Source organism: Nicotiana attenuata, chromosome 1 (assembly GCF_001879085.1).
Source record: "Nicotiana attenuata strain UT chromosome 1, NIATTr2, whole genome shotgun sequence".
In the NCBI taxonomy this organism is placed as follows: domain Eukaryota; kingdom Viridiplantae; phylum Streptophyta; class Magnoliopsida; order Solanales; family Solanaceae; genus Nicotiana; species Nicotiana attenuata.
The window spans coordinates 8899203-8922883 of record NC_031989.1 but is presented as its reverse complement, the minus strand read 5'-3'; positions in this window follow the sequence as shown (position 1 = coordinate 8922883).

Below are 23681 nucleotides of genomic sequence, written 5' to 3'. Positions count from 1 at the left end.
TTCAATCCCAGTAGTACGGGATTTCCTTGATGTGTTTCCAGCTGATCTTCCGGGCATGCAGCTAATAGAGACATTGATTTTGCATTGATCTGTTGCCGGCACTCACCGATATGGCTTCCTCCTGAGTTGAAGGAGTTGAGGAGCAGTTGTAGGAATTACTTGATAAGGGTTTCATTCGGCCCAGTGTATCGCCGTGGGGTGCTCCTGTATTATTTGTAAAGAAGAAGGATGGTTCTATGCGTATGTGTATTGACTACCGCCAGTTGAATAAGGTGACAGTGAAGAACCGCTATCCTTTGCCTCGTATTAATGACCTGTTCGGCCAGTTGCAGGTGCTTGTGTTTTTCTAAGATTGACTTGCGTTCAGGCTATATCAGTTGAAGATTCAGGAGCCAGATATCCCGAAGACTGCCTTTAGACTCGGTATGTCATTACGAGTTCCTTGTTTGGTCTTTTGGGCTGACTAATGCCCAACAGCCTTCATGCATCTGATGCACATCTTTTTTTGGCCATTCTTGATTTGTTCATCGTTTTTATTGATGACTCCTCGGAAATCTGCAATCGTGCCATGTCCTGCCTGATCACCTCTCCCCAACACTTCTTAGGCCGTCCTCTACCTCCTCTCGAACCCATTAAAGCCAGCAGCTCACACCTCCTCACCGGAGCATCCAGGCTTTCTCTTTCCAAATCCCGGCCAAAAAATCGAGGATCTCCCGGCCAAAAAATCGAGGAGCCTTTTCTTTCAAAATCCCGGCCGAAAACCGAGGATCTCCCGGCACAAAAACCGTGGAGCTTTTTTTTTCCCAAAATCCCGGCCAAAAACCGAGGATCTCCCGGCCAAAAAACTGTGGAGCTTTTTCTTTCCAAATCCCGGCACAAAAACCGAGGATCTCCCGGCCCGTGGAGCTTTTTCTTTCCCAAATCCCGGAACAAAAACCGAGGATCTCCCGGCACAAAAACGTGGAGCTTTTTGCTTTCCAAATCCTGGAACAAAAACCGAGGATCTCCCGGCACAAAAATCGTGGAGCTTTTTCTTTCCAAATCCCGGAACAAAAACCGAGGATCTCCCGGCACAAAAACCGCGGAGCTTTTTCTTTCCAAATCCCGGCCAAAAAACCGAGGATCTCCAGGCCAAAAAACTGTGGAGCTTTTTCTTTCCAAATCCCGGCCAAAAAACCGAGGATCTCCCGGCCAAAAAACCGTGGAGCTTTTTCTTTCCAAATCCCGGCCAAAAACCGAGGATCTCCCGGCCAAAAAACCGTGGAGCTTTTTCTTTCCAAATCCCGGCCAAAAACCGAGGATCTCCCGGCCAAAAAACCGTGGAGCCTTTTTCTTTCCAAATCCCGGCCAAAAATCGAGGATCTCGCGAGATGTGTAACGCGTTCGCGAAGGATTGGTTAGTGGAAACATCGCGTTCGCGAGGGCAGTGTCGCGTTCGCGTAAGAGGACTTTTGGTCAACGACATTTTTATGCTTCGCGAACGGGAGGCCTTGACCGCGTTCGCGAAGAAAGAATTAAAATACCTGGGCAGAATGTTTTAAAAGGGTTATTTCGCGAGTATTAGCCTAGTTTCCTCTATTGTTAGGCGATTTTGAAGCTTTTTGAAGTGGGTTGAAGAGGGATTCAACGGGAATCACTTGGAGGTAACATCTTTGACTTTATAACTCGTTTTTATGTGATTAAAGACCTAATTAGTGGTGGAAAACTTATGAAAAGTGGGTAATTAGGGCTTGAGTTTAAGAGACCTAAAAAGGGGTATTTGAGGGGTCAATTGAACTCTGATTTCAGTATTCTTGGTACGTATGAACCCGTGAGAGTATGAGGATTCTGAAAATGTAAATTTTACCCAATTCCGAGACGTGGGCCTAAGGGGCATTTTGGTTATTTTACCTAATTTCGCGTATTAGCTTAGAATTTAATTATAGAATCAGTTACTTGAAGTGTTATTTACACTATGAAATTTAATTGAATAGATTTTGGCTATTTGGAGTCGGATACTCGTGGCAAAGGCGTGGTTTCGGGTTGACTTGCACTTGTTCGAGGTAAGTGGCTTGTCTAACCTTGCGTGGGGGACCTTTCCCCTTAGGATTGATTTTGTGATAATTGAAATGCCTTGTACGTAAGGTGACGAGCGCGTACTTGTGCTAATTGTTGGAATCCGATTTTTATTTCATTAAAAATAGCCTTGAATTGTATTCTTCCTTTCTTGCTTACACTACTTGGAAATTTAGCCTGCTGTTAGTCTAGAGAAGCATGTCCACTTGACTAAATTGTTCTATTTGACTTAACTGCCTTATTTGTATTACGTGAAGCATGCTAGGTTAGAATTATCTGTCTGGCGCTGGTCTGAAATTGATTGAATTGAGTTCTTGTTGCTGCTATGTATTTACTTTGGACTACGGGACGGTATCCCGGGAGCTCCCCTGTATGTTTACTTTGGGACTACGGAATTGCATTCTGGGAGATCCCCCCTGCACTTTTACATTGGAACTACGGGATTGCACCCGGTAGATTCTCCAGTACTGAGTATTTATATTTGGGACTACGGATGTGGTATTCCGGTAGATCCCAGCATATTTATGAGTTGGACTACGGGACTGCACCCGCGAGATCCACGGGATATGATATTTATATTTGGGGACTACAGGAGGGTATCCTGGGAGATCCCCGGTTGTTATCTTGGAGCTGAGCTGTATTCTCTTACTGTGTTTTACTTGCCTCTGTAATAGTTGTTGCTGTCCTTCATATCTTGTGTTACTTATTTACACAATTTATTTCACACTGCTAAACCTTATATCTTATTTAACCTCAGTAGGGCCCTGACCTTCCTCATCACTACCCAACCGAGGTTAGGCTTGGCACTTACTGAGTACCGCTGTGGTGTACTCATGTCCTTCCTGCGCATGTTTTTCATGTGCAGATCCAGGTACTTCGACTTAGTCCTACCACCCCTGAGGTGAGGCGACTGCTATTGCAACTTCGAGGTATATCTGTCGCGTTCGCAGACCGAGGAGTCTCTTTCTACTCTTGCTGTTTAGTATTAGTCCTGCTGTATTTCAGTTCTTGTTAGACATTCTGGAGTTAGAGCTATGTAGTACTTCTTAGCTTGTGATTCATGGGTTTCCGGGTCTAGGATTTATGTGTTGGTTTTTGAGAATTAAATGTGGTGTATGCCGAGCGGCACATTTAAACGTTGTTTATTCCTTTATTTCTGTTTTAAATTGTTTTACTCCCGCAAATTTTGGTTTTCTTCCGCAATTTAGGCTTACCTAGTCGTAGAGACTAGGTGCCATCACGATGGTTCACGGAGGGCGAACTGGGGTCGTGACAAGTTGGTATCAGAGCTCTAGGTTCATAGGAGTCATGAATCACAAGTCGGTGTATTAGAGTCTCGCTGATCGGTACAGAGACGTCTGTACTTATCTACGAGAGGCTATGTAACTATTACGAAAATTCCGTTTCGTTAATTTCCTCGTCGTGCGAGATCTTTCATATCACAATTCTAAACTTCTGTCCTCTATTCTCTCACAGATGGTGAGGACACGTGCTGCTCGAGATGACCAGGTACCCACGCCCCCTACTGGAGTCATCAGAGGCTGGGGCCGGGGTAGAGGCCGAAGACGCGCTCGTAGTGCAGCCAGAGCACCCGCGCGAGCTGCCGCCGAGGTACCACCAGCAGTACCAACCGGAGTCCAGACACCTAATGCGTCTGCCACTACTACTCCAGCACTCCAGGAGACTTTGGCACAGTTTATGACCATGTACACCACTCTAGCTCAGGCAGGGTTGCTTCCCCTTGCTGCAGCTACATCCCAGGCCGGGGAGGAGCACAGACTCCCGCCGCCCGCACTCCTGAGCAGCGAGTGCATATTGATCAGGTCCCAGAGGCTATTCCTGTACAGCCGGTAGCCCCAGCTCAGCCCGAGGAGAGGGCAGTAGCTTTAGAGGAGGAGCAGAAGAGGCTGGAGAGGTTCAAGAAGTATCAGCCTCCGACTTTCAGCGAACTAGCCTCAGAGGATGCCCTTGGATTTCTTGAGGAGTGCTATCGTATCCTTCGTATTATGGGCATATCAGGATCGAGCGGGGTTTCCTTCACTACTTTCCAGCTTCGAGGAGCCGCCTATCAGTAGTGGCATGCTTATGAGTTAGACAGTCCGGATGAGGGAGCTTCCCTGACTTGGGCCCAGTTTTCAGATATGTTCACGAGGGAGTATGTCCCCTAGAGTCTTAGGGACACCTGGCGCGCGGAGTTTGAGCATTTGCTCCAGGGTACCATGACTGTCTCGGAGTATGCTGTCCGTTACACTGACTTGGCTAGACATGCACCAGCTTTGGTTTCTACGATTCGCGAGAAGGTTCGCCGGTTCGTTGAGGGGCTTATCCCCAGCATCAGATCTAGCAAGGCTCATGAGTTAGAGATGGATATATCTTACCAGCAGGTGGTGAGCATTGCTAGGAGGATTGAGGGTATGCATGCTAGGGACAGAGAGGAGAGAGAGGCCAAGAGGTCTCGAGAGTCGGGCCATTATTCTGGTGCGCGTGCCCCAACTGCAGGTCGTCATAGTAGGGGTCATATGGGTCGCCCCGTTCATTCAGCTCTTCCAGTAGCCAGTGGTATTCCAGCTCCACCTAGGCCTCAGGAGCCTTATTATGAACCCCCAGTATCTAGTGCGCCTCCTACACGGGGTACTTCCAGTGGTCAGTCCAGCAGACTTGGACCGAGCCAGTCATAGCCGTCATGTCCTCCCAGAGCTTGTTTTTTGTGTGGTGACACATGCCATATGGTGAGGGATTGCCCCAGACTTAGGAGGGGTGCACCTCCGCAGACTCCTCAGCCACAGCATGCCCCGCAGAGCTCTCAAGTTATGGTCCCAGCACCAGTTGCTACTCCACCGGCCTAGCCAGCCAGAGGTGGAGGTCGGGGAGGTAAAGGTCGCCCTCGAGGGGGAGGCCAGGCCAGATATTATGCTCTTCCAGCCCGTACTGAGGCTGCCGCCTCTGATTCTGTCATCACAGGTACTATCTTGGTCTGTCAAAGTTCTATTCGATCCAGGCTCCACTTATTCTTATGTGTCTTCTTACTTTGCTTCGTATTTGGGTGTACCTCGGGATTCTTTGAGTTCCCCAGTTTATGTTTCTACTCCTGTGGGAGATTCTCTTGTTGTGGACCGCGTTTATCGGTCATGTTTGGTTGTTCTTGGTGGTTTTGAGACCAGAGCCAATTTATTATTGCTCAGCATGGTTGATTTTGATATTATCTTGGGCATGGACTGGTTGTCGCCCCATTATGATATTCTTTATTGTCACGCCAAAACCGTGACACTGGCCATGCCAGGTGTACCGCATATTGAGTGGAGGGGTGCTCTAGGTCACACTTCCAGTAGAGTTATTTCTTTCCTTAAGGCTCAGCATATGGTTATGAAAGGTTGTGATGCGTATTTAGCTTATGTGAGAGATGTCAGTATGGATACTCCTTCTATCGATTCAATCCCAGTAGTACGGGATTTCCTTGATGTGTTTCCAGCTGATCTTCCGGGCATGCCAGCTAATAGAGACATTGATTTTGGCATTGATCTGTTGCCGGGCACTCAGCCCATTTCTATCCCTCCGTACCGTATGGCTCCTCCTGAGTTGAAGGAGTTGAAGGAGCAGTTGTAGGAATTACTTGATAAGGGTTTCATTCGGCCCAGTGTATCGCCGTGGGGTGCTCCTGTATTATTTGTAAAGAAGAAGGATGGTTCTATGCGTATGTGTATTGACTACCGCCAGTTGAATAAGGTGACAGTGAAGAACCGCTATCCTTTGCCTCGTATTAATGACCTGTTCGGCCAGTTGCAGGGTGCTTGTGTGTTTTCTAAGATTGACTTGCGTTCAGGCTATCATCAGTTGAAGATTCAGGAGCCAGATATCCCGAAGACTGCCTTTAGGACTCGGTATGGTCATTACGAGTTCCTTGTTATGTCTTTTGGGCTGACTAATGCCCCAACAGCCTTCATGCATCTGATGCACATCTTTTTTTGGCCATATCTTGATTTGTTCGATCGTTTTTATTGATGACATTCTGGTATATTCCCGGAGTTGGGGAGATCATGAGCAGCACCTGAGGACAGTGCTCCAAACCTTGAGAGAGAAGAAGCTGTATGCTAAGTTCTCAAAATATGAGTTTTGGTTGGATTTCGTGGCGTTCTTGGGTCATGTGGTCTCGAGAGAGGGTATTTAGGTGGATCCGAAGAAAGTGGAGGCCATGCAGAGTTGGCCCAGACCATCCCCAGCTATAGAGATCCGTAGTTTTCTTGGCTTGGCGGGTTATTACCATCGATTTGTTCAGGGGTTTTCATCTATTGCAGCACCTATGACCAGACTGACCCAGAAGGGTGCTCCGTTCCAGTGGACGGAAGAGTGCGAGGAGAGCTTTCAGAAGCTCAAGACAGCCCTGACTACAGCCTCAATTTTGATATTGCCTACCGGTTCGGGGTCTTATACTGTCTATTGTGATGCCTCGAGAGTTGGCCTTGGAGCGATATTGATGCAAGACATAGGGTGATTGCCTACGCGTCCAGACAGTTGAAGATACATGAGAAGAATTATCCTGTCCATGATCTTGAGTTAGCTGCCATTGTTCATGCCTGAAGATCTGGCGTCATTATTTGTACGGTGTGCCTTCTGAGATATATACTGATCACCGAAGTTTGCAGCATCTGTTCAAGGAGAAGGACCTTAATTTGCGTCAGAGGAGATGGCTAGAGCTGCTGAAGGATTATGACATCACTATCTTGTATCACCCGGGCAAGGCTAATGTGGTGGCCGATGCTTTGAGCCGCCGGGTAGAGAGTTTGGGGAGTTTGGCTTATTTACCAGCAGCTGAGAGGCCTATGGCGATGGATGTTCAGGCCTTAGCCAGCCAGTTTGTGAGATTGGATCTTTCGAAGCCCAGTCGGGTTCTAGATTGTGTGATCTCTCGGTCTTCCTTGTTTGATCATATTCGGGAGCGTCAGTTTGATGACCCTCATTTGCTTGTCCTCAAGGACAAATTTTTACATGGCGATGCTCGAGATGTGACTTTAGGTGCTGACGGGGTATTGAGGATGCAGGGCCGAGTTTGTGTACCCAATATTGATGGGCTTCGAGAGTTGATTCTAGAGGAGGCCCATAGTTCGCGGTATTCCATTCATCCGGGTGCCGCGAAGATGTATCAGGATTTGAGGCAGCACTACTGGTGGAGGCGGATGAAGAAGGATATAGTTGGATTTGTAGCTCGGTGCCTTAATTGTCAGCAGGTGAAGCATGAGAACTAGAGGCCTGGTGGATTGCTTCAGCAGATAGAGATTCCGGAGTGGAAGTGGGAGCGGATCACCATGGACTTCGTATCTGGGCTCCCACGGACTTTGAGGAAGTTTGATGCCATTTGGGTTATTGTGGATCGGCTGACCAAGTCCGCGCATTTCATCCCTGTGTATACCACCTATTCCTCTAAGCAGTTGGCGGAGATTTATATCTGGGAAATTGTACGCCTACATGGTATTCCAGTTTCCATCATTTCAGACAGAGGTACTCAGGTCACATCGCGGTTCTGGAGAGCCGTACAGCAGGAGTTGGGTACTCGGGTGGAGTTGAGCACAGCATTTCACCCTCAGACGGACGGACAGTCCGAGCGCACTATTCAGATTCTTGAGGATATGCTTCGTGCGTGTGTGATTGAGTTTGGAGGTTCTTGGGATCAGTTCTTGCCATTGGCGGAGTTTGCCTACAACAACAGCTATCAGTCCAGTATTCAGATGGCACCGTATGAGGCTTTATATGGTAGGCGGTGTAGATCTCCGGTGGGTTGGTTTGAGCCGGGTGAGGCTAGATTATTGGGCACAGACTTGGTTCAGGATGGTTTGGAGAGAGTCAAGGTGATCCAGGATAGACTCCGTACAGCCCAGTCCAGACAGAAGAGTTACGCGGACCGGAAGGTTCGTGATGTTTCCTATATGGTTGGAGAGCGGGTTCTGCTTCGGGTTTCGCCTATGAAGGGCGTTATGAGATTTGGGAAGAAGGGGAAGCTGAGTCCGAGGTTTATTGGCCCTTTTGAGATTTTGAGGCGTGTTGGGGAGGTTGCTTACGAGCTTGCCTTACCTCCCAGCTTGGCAGGAGTTCATCCGGTATTTCATGTTTCGATGCTCCGGAGGTATCACGGTGATCCGTCGCACGTGTTGGATTTCAGCTTAGTCCAGTTGAGAAGGATCTATCTTATGTTGAGGAGCCAGTGGCAATATTGGACAGGCAGGTTAGGAAGCTGAGGTCAAAGAACATTGCATTAGTGAAGGTTCAGTGGCGGGGTCAGCCGGTCAAGGAGGCAACCTGGGAGATCGAGCAGGATATGCGCAGCCGTACCCTCATCTTTTCACTACTTCAGGTATGTCTTTGTGCTTGTTCGAGGACGAACGAATGCTTAAGTGTGGGAGGATGTAACGATCCGGCCGGTCGTTTTTGGAATTTACGCCCCGATCCCCTATTAACTGCTTTCCCCAAGTTTATTTTTGCTATTTTGATTTGCCGGGTTATTTGGTTTTGAGTATCGGAGAGTTTTGGGACACTTAGTCCCTAAATGAGAGTTTAAGTGTTGGAAAGCTAACCGTAGTCGGAACAGTGTGAAGATGGCCTCGGAATGGAAATCTGATGGTTCCGTTAGCTCCGTTTGGTGATTTCGGGTTTAGGGGCGTGGTCGGATTGTGTTTTGAAGGTCCGTAGCTAATTTTGGCTCGAAATGCCGAAAGGTCAAATTTTGAAGTTTCCGGTTCGATAGTGAGATTTTGATCCGAGGGTTGGAATGGAATTCCGAGAGTTGCAGTAGTTCTGTTATGTCATTTGGGATGTGTGTGCAAAATTTCAGGTCATTCGGAGGTGGTTTGGTTGGGTTTTTGATCAAAAGCGGAATTCGGAAGATTTTTAGAAACTTAGGCTTGAATCCGATGTGTTTTGGGAAATTTGATGTTGTTTGAAGTGTTTTGAAGATTGGTACAAGTTTGAATAAGGTTTTAGGATATGTTAATGCCTTTGGTTGAGGTCCCGGGGGCCTCGGGTGTGTTTCGGATGCTCAACGGAGCATTTTAAGTTGTTAAAAAGTTGCATGTTTTTGTTCAGCTGTTGCAGAGGGATTTTACCCTTCGTGTTCGCGATGAAGGCTCTACGTTCGTGAAGGGTGATGATGTTTGAGCGTCGCGTTCGCGGGAAGGGTACCGCGTTCGCGTAGAAGATGTGGTCAGCTGGGTTCGAGGTGGAATTGTTCTCCGCGTTCGCGAGATGTGTAACGCGTTCGCGAAGGGTTTGTCAATGGAAGCATCGCGTTCGCGAGGACAGTGTCACGTTCGCATAAGAGGACTTTTGGTCAACGACATTTTTGTGCTTCGCAAACGCGAGGCCTTGACCGCGTTCGCGAAGAAGGAATTAAAATACCTGGGCAGAATGTTTTAAAAGGGTTATTTCGCGAGTTTTAGCCTAGTTTCCTCCATTGCTAGGCGATTTTGAAGCTTTTTGAAGTGGGTTGAAGAGGGATTCAAGGGGAATCACTTGGAGGTAACATTTATGACTTCATAACTCATTTTTATGTGATTAAAGACCTAATTAGTGGTGAAAACTTGTGAAAAGTGGGTAATTAGGGCTTGAGTTTAAGAGACCTAAAAAGGGGTATTTGAGGGGTCAATTGAACTCCGATTTCAGTGTTCTTGGTATGTATGAACTCGTGAGAGTATGAGGATTCCGAAAATGTAAATTTTACCTGATTCCGAGACGTGGGCCTGAGGGGTATTTTGGTTATTTTACCTAATTTCGCGTATTAGCTTAGAATTTAATTATAGAATCAGTTACTTGAAGTGTTATTTACACTATGAAATTTAATTGAATAGATTTTGGCCATTTGGAGTCGGATACTCGTGGCAAAGGCGTGGTTTCGGGTTGACTTGCACTTGTTCGAGGTAAGTGTCTTGTCTAACCTTGCGTGGGGGACCTTTCCCCTTAGGATTGATTTTGTGATAATTGAAATGCCTTGTATGTGAGGTGACGAGCGCGTACTTGTGCTAATTGTTGGAAATCCGATTTTTATTTCATTAAAAATAGCCTTGAATTGTGTTCTTCCTTTCTTGCTTCCACTACTTGGAAATTTAGCCTGTTGTTAGTCTAGAGAAGCATGTCCACTTGACTAAATTGTTCTATTTGACTTAACTACCTTATTTGTATTACGTGAAGCATGCTAGGTTAGAATTATCTGTCTGACGTTGGTCTGAAATTGATTGAATTGAGTTCTTGTTGCTACTGTGTATTTACTTTGGGACTACGGGATGGTATCCCGGGAGCTCCCCTGTATGTTTACTTTGGGACTACAGAATTGCATTCCGGGAGATCCCTCTGCACTTTTACATTGGAACTACGGGACTGCACCCGGGAGATCCACTGGATATGATATTTATATTTGGGGACTACAGGACGGTATCCTGGGAGATCCCCGGTTGTTATCTTGAAGCTGAGTTGTATTCTCTTACTGTGTTTTACTTGCCTCTGTAATAGTTGCTGATGTCCTTCATATCTTGTGTTACTTATTTACACTGTTTATTTCACATTGCTAAACCTTATATCTTATTTAACCTCAGTAGGGCCCTGACCTTCCTCGTCACTACCCAACCGAGATTAGGCTTGGCACTTACTGAGTACCGTTGTGGTGTACTCATGCCCTTCCTGTGCATGTTTTTCATGTGCAGATCCAGGTACTTCGACTCAGTCCTACCACCCCTGAGGCGAGGCAACTGCAATAGCGACTTCGAGGTATATCTGCCGCGTCCGCAGACCGAGGAGTCTCTTTCCACTCTTGTTGTTTAGTATTAGTCCTGTTGTATTTCAGTTCTTGTTAGACATTCTGGAGTTAGAGCCATGTAGTACTTCTTAGCTTGTGATTCATGGGTTTCCGGGTCTTGGATTTATGTGTTGGTTTTTGAGAATTAAATATGGTATATGTCGAGCGGCACATTTAAACGCTGTTTATTCCTTTATTTCTGTTTTTATTATTTTACTCCCGCAAATTTTGGTTTTCTTCTGCAATTAAGGCTTACCTAGTCGTAGAGACTAGGTGGCGTCATGATGGTTCACGGAGGGCGAACCGAGGTCGTGACAGAAGCGGCGCCGCATCTACGGGAAGGCAGTCGTAGGTGCGGAAAGCCCCGTTTAATGAGATGTCGCAGATGCAACCAGGTCTTCGCAGGAGCGGGACCGCAAGTGCGGTCCGAGAGCCGCAGATGCGGTTTCACTGGTCAGAAAAGGGGTAGAACGAGGATTTAGTTTCAAAAGCTAGAAAAAAAATTAATTTGGAGCTCGGGAGAGGGCGATTTTGGGGGATTTTTGAAGAGGAAATCAGTGGGTAACGATTCCTAATCCCTTTCTAGTTGTATTCCTCTAATATAATCTTAGTTTTGTCATTTAATTTCGGATTTGGGATGAAAATTGGGGAAAAAGTTGGAGAAAGTTCTTGGACCTAAATTTCGAGTTTTGATTGGGAATTTGACATCGGATTTGGATAATTGTGGTATGGTTAGACTCGTGAGAGTATGGGAATTCTGAAAATGTAAATTTTACCCGATTTCGAGATGTGGGCCCGAGGGGCGTTTTGGTCATTTTACCTAATTTCGCGTATTAGATTAGAATTTATTTGTAGAATCAGTTACTTGAAGTGTTATTTACATTATGCAATTGAATTGAGTAGATTTGGATCATTTGGAGTCGAGTACTCGTGGCAAGAGCGTGGTTTCGGGATAATTTTGAGCCGGTTCGAGGTAAGTGGCTCGCCTAAGCTTGTGTGGGGGAACTCCCCTTAGGATTTGGTATTGTTGATATTTGAAATGCCTTGTACGTGAGGTGATGAGTGCGTACTTGTGCTAATTGTTAAAATTCAGTTTTCATTAAGTAACTAAAATTGTGTTTCCTTTCCTGTTTATACTATTTGCAATTTAAGCCTGTTGTTAGCTTAGGGAAGCATGTCTAATTGACTTAATTGCTTATTTGCTCAACCGCCTTATTTGGATTATGTGCATCATGCTAGGTTAGAAATACATGTTTTATCTTGGTGTGAAATTTGATTGAATTGAGTATTCTTCGTGTTGCTGCTGTGTATTTACTTTGGGACTACGGGACGGTATCCCGGGAGATCCCCCCTGTATATTTACATTTGGGACTACGGATCGGGATTTTATGTAGATCCCTGCGCACTATGAGTTGGACTACGGGACGGTATCCCGGGAGATCCACTGGATATTTATATTTAGGACTACAGGACGGTATCCTGGGAGATCCCCGGTTGTTATCTCTGTGTGAGCTGTATTCCTTCCCGTGACTAATTTGTCTCTGTTATAGCTGTTGTCGTTCTTTCTACCTTGTGTTACTTCTTACTGTTGCACTTAACTATACTGTCTTATTCTATGATGTTATACCTTGTATTTCATTTAACCTCAGTAGGGCCCTGACTTTCCTCGTCACTACCCTACCGAGGTTAGGCTTGGCACTTACTGAGTACCGTTGTGGTGTACTCATGCCCTTTCTGCGCATGTTTTTCATGTGCAGATCCAGGTACTCTCACTCAGTCTTATCACCCTTGAGGTGAGGCGCTTTTGTAGAGACTTCGAGGTATATCTGCCGCGTCCGCAGACCGAGGAGTCCATTTCTATTCTCTGTACTAGTTTATCCCTTCTGTATTTTCCTTGTTGGTAGACATTTCTGGAGTTAGAGCTTTTTTATGTATCTCTTAGCTTGTGATTCATGGGATTCCGGATTTTGGGAATTGTTCAGTTTTTGAGATCTTGTATTGGTACACGCCGAGCGGCATCTTAAACACTTCTATATTTGTTTATCTTCAGGTTTCATTAATTTTCCGCATTTTGTTCCTTTTTCCGCAAATTGTTAGGCTTACCTAGTCGTAGAGACTAGGTGCCATCACGACAGTTCACGGAGGGCGAACTTAGGTCGTGAAAGCCACTCACTACTTCAATCCACCATGTGAACCACCTTGAACTTCTTCCTCCATTGATGCTAAGGCACCACCAGTGAAAATGCTCAATATACTCATATGTCCACACAATTTTACGTTGTACATCCCACCTAGTTCCACAAAGACCTCCATCAACCACACCCTCCAAAACGCATCTCAAGGATCTCACCATAAACTGTCAAAACATCAGCTTCTCTCCATCAAATAAATCCACCATTAAATATCGACTCCACAACCTGAAAATCATAGTCCCAAAACGATAAAACAGATTCAACATTGTAATAGTCATAGATCTAATTCATCTCAAAAACCCTAATGGTGATTGTTCTTCAGAAAAGGGTTTTTCATATATTTTTCTCAAATATTGGTTTAAAGTTTGTGAAAATGGGAAGGATAGATAACGGGAAAGAAAAAATGGAAGAACAAGAAAAGAAATGGAGGGGGGGTGGCGAAAGAAAGGGAAAGGGGAAATGTAGAAAGAGAAAAAGAAATGGGGGAGGCGTGGGGGAACGAGGCATATTTGTTTTTATTATTTTATTTTTTTATCTTTTTATTTATTCTTCTTATTTTAATTATTTTTAGTCTAACCTTTTATATTCACGCTCCTTATACGCGTGAAATTCACGTATTTTGTCCAACTCGGCCATCAAGTTGCCGCATATGCTCTCTCAACGGTCAGAGGGGTTTAAAGTAGTGTGTTTTAATAACTACGAGTGTTTGGATGAAACCTTGTATAGCATAGTGACCGGGATGACAAAGCGGGACAAGTATAGGTATCTATTAGGCTATTCTGCCTTAGTAAAATTACTAAATCAGTGGAATTCTCTAGTTTCATTTTTATTTGTGTTTTGTTACTTTAAAAATTTTCATTGTCCAATGTTATTTAATGCTCTATTTGTTACGTATCTTTTTTACTCAATAAATAATAATTTGATTTGTTACATAGGTGACTTCAATATCATAGCTAAGAAATGCTAGACATGGTACATGTAGAAATTGTGTAATTTAATCATAAGTTAAAGAAAAATTGAGTTCCAAACCTTATACAAGTATATATAGTTTATTGAAAAGCCTAGATTATATTTTCCTTGAAAACTCTAGTTGCTTTCTGAAGGAACAACATATTTAGTTCTAGTACAATATTCTTTGACCAAAACTAATTTGGTAACTATTAGTAATTAATTACTATAAGAAATATTGTTCTTTTACCGATAATTATAAGTAATTTTTAAAGCTAGTCCTCGGTCTATAATATACTCGAGAAATAATGTCAGTTGCATTATGCATATATGTGAAAAATCATTGCATTCCACTGTCTTGAAGTCATATGGACTGACCGGTAAAACTCTAATCTAAGGATATAAACATTGTTGGACATTAAGACGAAAACTGAAAGAAGTACATCCTCCTTAGAAGGGGCGGCTCAAACACATACATGTGGGCCTAAAAAAATTTTACAAAAGTTATAATCAAATTCATTTTTTCTTTTTTGGCACGTTCAAATTCTAATAAAACTTTTAAACAATCTCTATGAAGTAAAATTAACAAAACAATAAATATAAAATAAAAATAGTACTAGAAAGTTAAAATGATATTATCTGTCACGACCCAAAATCCCTCCGAAAGAGTCGTGATAGCACCTAGTCTCTAAACTAGGTAAGCCTAACATTTGCAGAATTAACATTGGTATTTAATAACTTCAAAATAGATAACTCTGAACAATTACAATTCCCAAAATAGGTAGTACAAGTCATAATCCTTTCTAAGAGTAGTTATACAAAATAAATACGTCACTGTTCCAGAACAAAAGGAACAAATGGAAATAAGTACAAATGAAAGGGACTCCGAGGCTTGCGAACGCAGCAGCAGGTTTACCTTAAGTCTCCACCGCGATGATCTGCACAACTACTACCGATCAAATACCTGGACCTGTACAAAAAAATGTACAGAAGTGTAGTATGAGCACACCACGGCGGTGCCCAGTAAGTATCAAGACTAACCTCGGAGGGGTAGTGACGAGGAACAGTCAAGACACCAACTAGTCAAATAAATTGAACAAGATATGATAATGAACTACCAAGATAAAGATAACAAAGTAATATCAATAACAAGGAAAAATTCAATCTACAAGCAATAGAGACAATAAAGGGAAACACGAATAGCAACGAACGATAACCAAGTAATTTAACACTAACATAACTGGGACACAGACAAGTAAGAATATGTTCAGACAAGGAAGGTGATGCCAACTCAATCAATCACATCGTTTCTAATACACTATCCCGACCATCTCAATCCTCGGTGTTTCATGCCATAATATCAATTTCCACGCCTTTAGTACACATGGCACCTTGTGCCCACATATTTCTATCTCACTTTGCACAACATCATCCTCATGCTACTCAGTACATAGGGTCCACAACCAATGCAATAAAGATGTTCAAGGAGTCTCATTTATATAACATAAAGTAGATTATGACTTCTAAACCAATTAGGAAATCAGCAAGAAAAGATGAAGTTATTTTTAGAAATCATTTGAATAAAGAAAATACCCTTTTCAAATAAAATACAACATTGAATGAACTAATACATTTAATATAGGATTTAGTAAATTAAAACTTAGTAGAAATTCCTTTTTAAGTAAGATCCAATATCATCGGGTTGAGAAAAATTTAATTGAGAAACTAATTGAAATAGACCATAACATTTATAGGAATTTGAATTATTGAAAGGTATATATACATACACGGTGGGTTCAAATTTAGAAGTCATTTATAGCAACATAGTATAAATTACTTTATTTTAAATCACGATATTACTAATAACTTAACTGGACCGGAGGAAATGATCCGACGTAGTAAATTTACTTTAAAGCTAATTCACCAGAATAATAGTTTCAGGGAAAGAATTCAAGGAACAACGGCAAGTCAACAACTCAATGCCAATAACCCGACCCTCAAAACTCAGTGAAACCCGAAATACAAATCGTCAAAGTTTTAAACAAATAAACCAGGATCTTCTCGGTATTCAGCTATAACCAAATCCTAAATGAAATGTAAAACCACCGAATAACTTGTACAGTCAAAGAGGAATACATAAGCACATATATCTATTGATGCGGCGCGTATCCTGATCCCACCAATCCTCCTTTATTCCTCCGTAACAATTACAATAAAAATAAATAATATATATTTGTTGCGGCGCGCAACCCGATCCCACCAATCCTCCCTTATTCCTCCTTAATAATTACAATAAGAGTAAATAGTGAATATATCACCATATCAGTAACAACATGATCATTCACCCTTATTACTCCTTGTTGCAGCGTGCAACCCGATCCCACCTGTCCACCCTTATTACTCCTTGTTGCGGCGTGCAACCCGATCCCACCAGACAACATCATTTCTCCCTTATTCCTCCTCAACATATCAACAACCCAATATAGTTTAAAATCAACAACAACAACAATTCAACAACCCAATCACAAGAATTTCTACCACCAAGAGTATGAGTACACGGCAACAAGAGAATCACGGAAAAACCAAGAAGCACAATAACCTTAACAAAACAACAAGACATAATAAGAACGTGATAACTACACCGGCAACCACAACAATTTGGACACATAGCAAATATGCACGGTGTCATAGAGGAATTCACAATTAAGAGATAACAAAACAATAAGGAGAACAATCACTTCAATTAAGGCAAGTAAGGGCCAAGTAACAAGTACGAGTTAGAGGAAAGCTAACAACATCGTATGGAGCATATAGAGGTAAAACAAGCAATTAGGAAACCCAATCATATCGGAAGACTTCTCACTTAATGATCATAAGGATCTAAGAACCCTAATGGCAAATTTCCCACAAATAAGTCCGAGCACACACTCGTCACCTCACGTGCACGAACTACAATTAGCATAGAAGACTCAAATCCTAAAGGGGAGTCCCACACACAAGGTTAGGCAAGATACTTACCTCAATCCGGCCAATGCAATACTCAATTTAGCGTTTCCTTTACCAATTCATCAATGCTCGGCTCAATCTAGCCGACAATGACTTGAATACATCAAACAATGCAAGAGAAAACAATTTTAATTAACAAAACTATGATTCTTACACAATTTGCAAAAAGTCAACAAAAGCCAACTCCCCGGGCCCGTACCTCGGAACCCGACAAAATTTACAAAAATCGAACACCCATTCCGCTACGAGTTCACCCATACAAAAATTATCAAATTCCGATATCATTTGGTCCTTCAAATCATCATTTTACATATTTGAAAGATTTTACAATTTTCCCCAAATTTTCCTTTAGATTCTCATGATTTTGATGTTAAATCTAAGATATAATCACAAAATATAGTTGGAAATTGATTAGAGACACTTACCCAATAATTTGGTATGAAAATCTTCTCTCAAAATCGCCTCACCTCGGAGTTAGGGTTCAAAATATGGAAAAATGAAGCTAAGAGTCGGATTGCCCAGCCTTTAGCAGGCTGCAGATGTCGAATTTGTGACACTGGGTTCGCAAATGCGGACTCGCAAAAGCGAAGAATACTTTGCAAGTGCGAAGAATGAAATTCCCTGCTGCCTTCGCAATTGCGACAGGAGTGTCGCAAATGCGAACACTCGATCTTCGCAAAAGCGGCCACTAGATCGCAAATGCGAACAAACTCAGCTCAGGCCATTATCGCAAATGCGAACTCAACAGGCCTCGCAAAAGCGGCAAATTCCTCGTAAATGCAAGTCCTTTCCTCAGCAGCCCAGCTTCGCAAATGCGAGGCTGCTTCGCAATTGCGATAGTCGCATTTGCGACATAAACATCGCAAATGCGATGACACCAGAACCTGAACACATAAAGATTAACTAAACACTCCGAAGCTAATCCAAAGCTCACCCGAACACTCGGGGCTCCAAACCAAACGCCCGCACAAGTCTTAATAAATAACACGAATTTGTTTGCACGATCGGAACACCAAAATAACCTCTAGAACCACGAATCGGATGCCAAAACGCATGAAAATCACTATGAACTTCAAGAACTTCTAGAATTGCAACCAAGCGTCCGAACCATATCAAATCAACTCCAAACGACACCAAATTTTGCAGGAAAGTCCAAAATGACATAACAGAGCTGTTCCAACTTTTGGAATCGCATTTTGACCTCGATAACACAAAAGTCAACTATGGGTCAAACCTCTCCATTTTAAAAACTTCAACTTTTCTAACTTTCGCCGAAATGCCTCAAATTACCCTACGGACCTCCGAATCCAAATCCGAACGCACGCCTAAGTCAAAAATCACCATACAAGGCTACTGACATCATCCAAAACTCATTCCGGAGGCCTTTACTCAAAAGTCAAATTCCGGTCAAATTCTCATCGCTTAAGCTTCCAAAACTAGATTCCTTCTTCCAATTCGACTCCGATTCATCTGGAAACAGAATCCAACCATGCACGCAAGTCGATACACATAATATGAAGCTGCTCGTGACCTCAAACTGCTGAACCGGATGCAATTGCTCAAAACAACCAGTCGGATCGTTACATTATCCGACAACGGATTCAAGAAGTTTAAACACTTCTGATTCTAAAATATCTAGTTGTTGTTGGAAAATACTTTCTCTAAAGCATAAAATGTAAACTATATGTTTAATAGAGGGGAAAATGCATAAGTACCCCCTGAACTAAGGTCGAAGTTTCAACTACACACATTATCTTTACGGGGGACCTATCACTTCCCTCAACTACTTAATAATAGAATTATTAATCCCCTAAATGTTGAGGTAGCACAGAGAGTATGTTCCACTCTCTTTGAGAGAGTGAGAAGAAAAAAAGTGAAAAAAAAATATTTTTATAATTTTCTGTTACGATTAAAAATATCACTCTCTTCGTTTTTTCTTTTCTTCTTTTCTGGCGAAGACCATGAATGCCGATGACCTTCTCCGGCGAACTATTTTTCCTTTATTTTATTTTTCCTCTAGTCTTCTTCCTCTCACTCTCACCATTATCTCATGTAACGACCCGGCCGGTCGTTTCATGAGTTACCGCCCTATTTTCTCCATTTTTGCTTCTTTATGCTTTGTTCATCTATGTTATATGTTATCGGGTTGGTTGGTTCAAATTCGGAATGGTTTTGGAGAGGTTTGAGACACTTAGTCTCTTTTGAGTAAGCTTAAGTTGGAAAAGTCAACCGAATGTTGACTTATGTGAAATAGGTCTCAGATGTGAATTCTGATGGTTTGAATAGCTTCGTGAGGTGATTTGGGACTTAGGAGCGTGATCGGAATGTGTTTTGGAGGTCCGGAGTAGATTTAGGCTTGAATTGGCGAAATTGGAATTTTGGCATTTTTCGGTTGGTAGCGGAGATTTTGATATAGGGGTCGGAATGGAATTTCGGAATTTGGAGTCGGTCCGTTGTGTCATTTGTGACGTGTGTGCAAAAATTCAGGTCATTCGGATGATGTTTGATAGACCTTTTTGATCGAAATCGGAATTCGGAAGTTTTTGGAGTTCTTAGGCTTGAATCCATGGTTGATTTGATGTTTTGATGTTGTTTTGAGTGTTCCGAAGGTTGGAACAAGTTTGAATGATGTTATGAGACATGTTGGCATTTTTGGTTGAGGTCCCGAGGGCCTCGGGTGAGTTTCAGGTGGTTAAACGGATCAAATTCATGTTTGAAAAGTTTCAGATTTTCCTTCAGGTCTGTTGCAGACATTTGTTCATCGCGATCGCGTAGAAGGGTCCGCGATCGCGTAGGCTTTGTGGGGCAGAGGTGGAATTTTTTCAGTGTGATCGCAAAGGTCATTATGCGATCGCGATTGGTTGAGAGATTACTGTTCGCGAATGCGTAGTTAATGTCGTGTTCGCGTAGGAGAGAAGGAGCTGATGTGAGGTGGTGAGGTTGTTCTATGCGATCGCGTGGGTTGGACAGCGATCGCATAAGTTAGCAGAGGCAGAGCTTCGCGATCGCGTGGAGTTTATTGCGATCGCGTAAGGTTAAATGAGGTCGGTCAGCTTTTGTGCTTCGCGATCGCGAGGTATTTTCCGCGATCGCGATTAAGGAATTTCAAATCGCTAGGCAGAATGTTTAAAAGGCCATTTTCGTGATTTTTGGCCATAGTTCACCATTTTTGAGTCAGTTTTGGAGCTTCTTGGGGGATATTGAAGAGAGAATTCAAGAGAACTTCTTTGAGGTAAGATTTTTGAACCTAAAACTCGATCCTATGTTGGTTCTTACTAGTTTAAACATGAAATTTGTGGAATCTAAAGCCTAAAATTGGGGGTTTAGGGCTTGGGAATTGGAGACCTAAATTTAGGGATTTGAGGGGTCATTTGTGGTCGGATTTTGGAATATTTGGTATGTACGAACTCGTGGAAGGATAAGGATTCTATTGATGTAATTTTTATTGGATTTCGAGACGTGGGGCCGGGGGTCGGGTTTGGTCAATTTCAGGATTTGTGATATAATTTGATTAATTTCGTATGGTTTTCACTCCTTTAGCGTATATTGATGGTTATAAACTGATTTTGATTAGATTCGACGCGTGTTGAGGCCGATTCGAGAGGAAAGGGCGTCGCGGGCTAGAGTTTGGCTTGGCTTGAGGTAAGTAACGCTTCCAAACTTGGTTTTGAGGGTTCGGAACCTCGAACTATGTGTCCTATGATTACTATTGAGGTGACGCAAATGCCAAGTGACGGGCGTGTGGCGTGTGCCGTGGAAATTGCGGCCTGGATCATTCCATGGCCCCGCTTAGTGACTTTTTCTTGCTGATATTTGTGTCGCACTTATGTGATTAAGTTGATGAGTTGTAAATCATGCTAATTATCATGTTAAGGCTTCATGCCAATACTGTTAAGACCCTAGGGGCCGATTCTTGCTGTCATGTTACTTGCTTTATTGATATTTTATACTTAGTCCTGTTCATGCATATTATATCATGCCTCAGTCTCAATTATTGTTATTTGACATATCATATCATTGTTCGGGCTAGTATCATGACATTTTGCGCCCGCGTGAGTGAGACTGGAGTGTGATGACTGAGTAAGGCCGAGCGCCTGATTGTGAGTGATAGTATATGGGATCGAGCTGCACACCGCAGCGGTTATGCTGATGATTATGATAGCGCTAAGGCTATAGGAGCCCCTCCGGAGTCTGTAACACACCCCCAGTGAGCGCAGTTGATGATATTAAGGGATGGATCTTCCCTGGACATGGATCTTGTCCGAAGTATTTATGCCTGGAGATGGATCTTCTCCATAGGGCTGGAATGGCCTTCCTCGGTACTGGATGACTGCGGTCAGTGATATATATAATATATATATATATATATATATATATATATATATATATATATTTCGAGATGGATCTTCCCTGGGCCTGATGGCCATATACAGTACCAAGTGGTGGAGCACTTATGAGTGGTGGTACATGGAACATTGATCCCGTTATGTGTGCATCGGTACATAGAGATTTCCTGAGCATTTTATGTTTAGACTGCATTTATTTACTGTGGAGATATTACTTGAATCTGCAAGCATGTCTACTTTTCTGTACCTTTTATTTATATTACCTGTTGAGGTTTGGTTCGTCACTACTTGTCAGTCCATAGTTTGGACTTGTTACTTACTGAGTTGGTGTACTCACGTTACCCCCCTGCAACCCTGTGTGCAGATCCAGGTATCTCGGGGCACGATAGCAGTTGCTGATCATTTTATTTGCGGACTTCCTTGGAGATAGCGAGGTAGCTGCTGGGCGATCACAGTCCCGCCTTCTCCTTCCTTATCTTCCTTTCATTGTATTATTGGCTATTCTCAAACTATGTTAGTCTTGTCTTATTTCGAACCATTGTGGTATTTTGCTCATGACTAGTGACACCCGAGGTCGGGCATGTATTTTCCGCTTTATTTTGATCCTTACTTTATATTTTCTACTGGAACTCTATTAAAATATGGTTTCACTTAAGTTTTAAATAAAATCTAGAGTGTTTAGGAATTTAGTTGGCTGGCCTAGTTTCACGATAGGCGCCATCACGACCGGGTTGGTTTTAGGGTCGTGACAAGTTGGTATCAGAGCCTAGGTTACATAGGTCTCACGAGTCATGAGCAGGTTTAGTAGAGTCTCGCGGATCGGTACAGAGACATCTGTATTTATCCTCGGGAGGCTGCAGAACCTTTAGGAAAACTTCATATTCTTGAATTCCTGTCGTGCAAATCTGTTGATTCTAGTACTAAACTTTTGTTATTCTATTCTCTCATAGATGGTGAGGACATGCGCAACCGGTCAGGATGGACGACCACTAGTACCACTAGCTGGGGCCACTAGAGGCCGAGGACGCGGTCGAGGCCGTGGTAGGGGCAGGGTGTAGCCCGCACAGCAGCTAGGGCAGCACCTGTAGATCCACCAGCCGCCCCAGTTCAGGATCAGGTCCCAGTTGTGGACGCTCCCGCAGTACCAGCTCAGGCAGCCTATTGTGATTCCAGGCCTTCAGGAGGCCCTAGCCCAGATTCTGTCAGTATGCACTGCCTGGCTCAGGCGGTCTCAGTTACTACGGCCGCAGCCACTTCTCAAGCCGGGGGAGGCACTCAGACTCCCGTTGCTCGCACACCTGAGCAGGTTGTGCAGGGACTTCAGACATCGGGGGCACCTCCAGCCCAGCCGGTTGCACCAGCTCAGGAGTATGTGGTACCAGTTATGCCTGACGATGAGCAGCGTCGATTGGAAAGGTTTGGTAGACTTCAGCCTCCGACTTTCAGTGGTACAGAGGGCGAGGATGCCCAGGGTTTCTTGGACAAGTGTCAGAGGATTCTTCGCACTACGGGTATTCTGAAGATCAGTGGGGTCGCATTTACTACTTTTCAGTTTTCTGGAGCTGCCTTCACTTGGTGGGAGGCCTATGAGAGGCGTAGGCCTGTTGGTGCACCGCCCCTTACCTGGCAACAGGGAAGAATCTGCAGATTCGTTGGTCCGACTTTGGAAGCCTATATCTTTTGATCTACAAGGAATTTTGAGATGATTCAAAAATAAAAGTTGTAGCCCTTTGTGTCTAGTTTCGAGAAAGATAAAGAAATCATCATTTCGACATCTGTAGAGAAAGTTATGGCAAAAATACTAAGGCTTGTCTGTGCAGCCACCAGAAGCGCGGTCAGCGGCGGAATTCCGCGGTCAGCGGTGGAAGTTCGCTGGGGTGGTGAATTTTGGCTGTCAGCGGAAATGGGAATCCGAGAGGTGCACTATAAATACGATATTTAGGGTTTTATTTCATAATTTGACCTAGAGAGCTCGGATCTTGGCGATTTTTCGAAGGCTTTTCAAGAAATACATCGGGGTAAGTGATTCTAACTCGGATTTGGCTAAAATTCATGAATCTATCATTGATTTTATCATTTGATTAGTGATTTGGGGTGAAAATTTGGGGAAAATTTGTGGAACTTCATAAAATAAACTTTTGGAATTTGAAAGCCGATTCGAAGTCGGAATTGAGTGAAACTAGTATGGTTAGTCTCGTAATCGAGTGGGTTATCGGATTTTGTGTCTTTGGTCGGATTTCGAGACGTGGGCCCGGGGCCTGACTTTTGAGTTGACTTTTTGACTTTTGACCTTAAGCTTAGTATTTTCTTATGGGATTGGTTCCCTTAGCTCGTGTTGATTGTATCAAATTTGTTTATGGC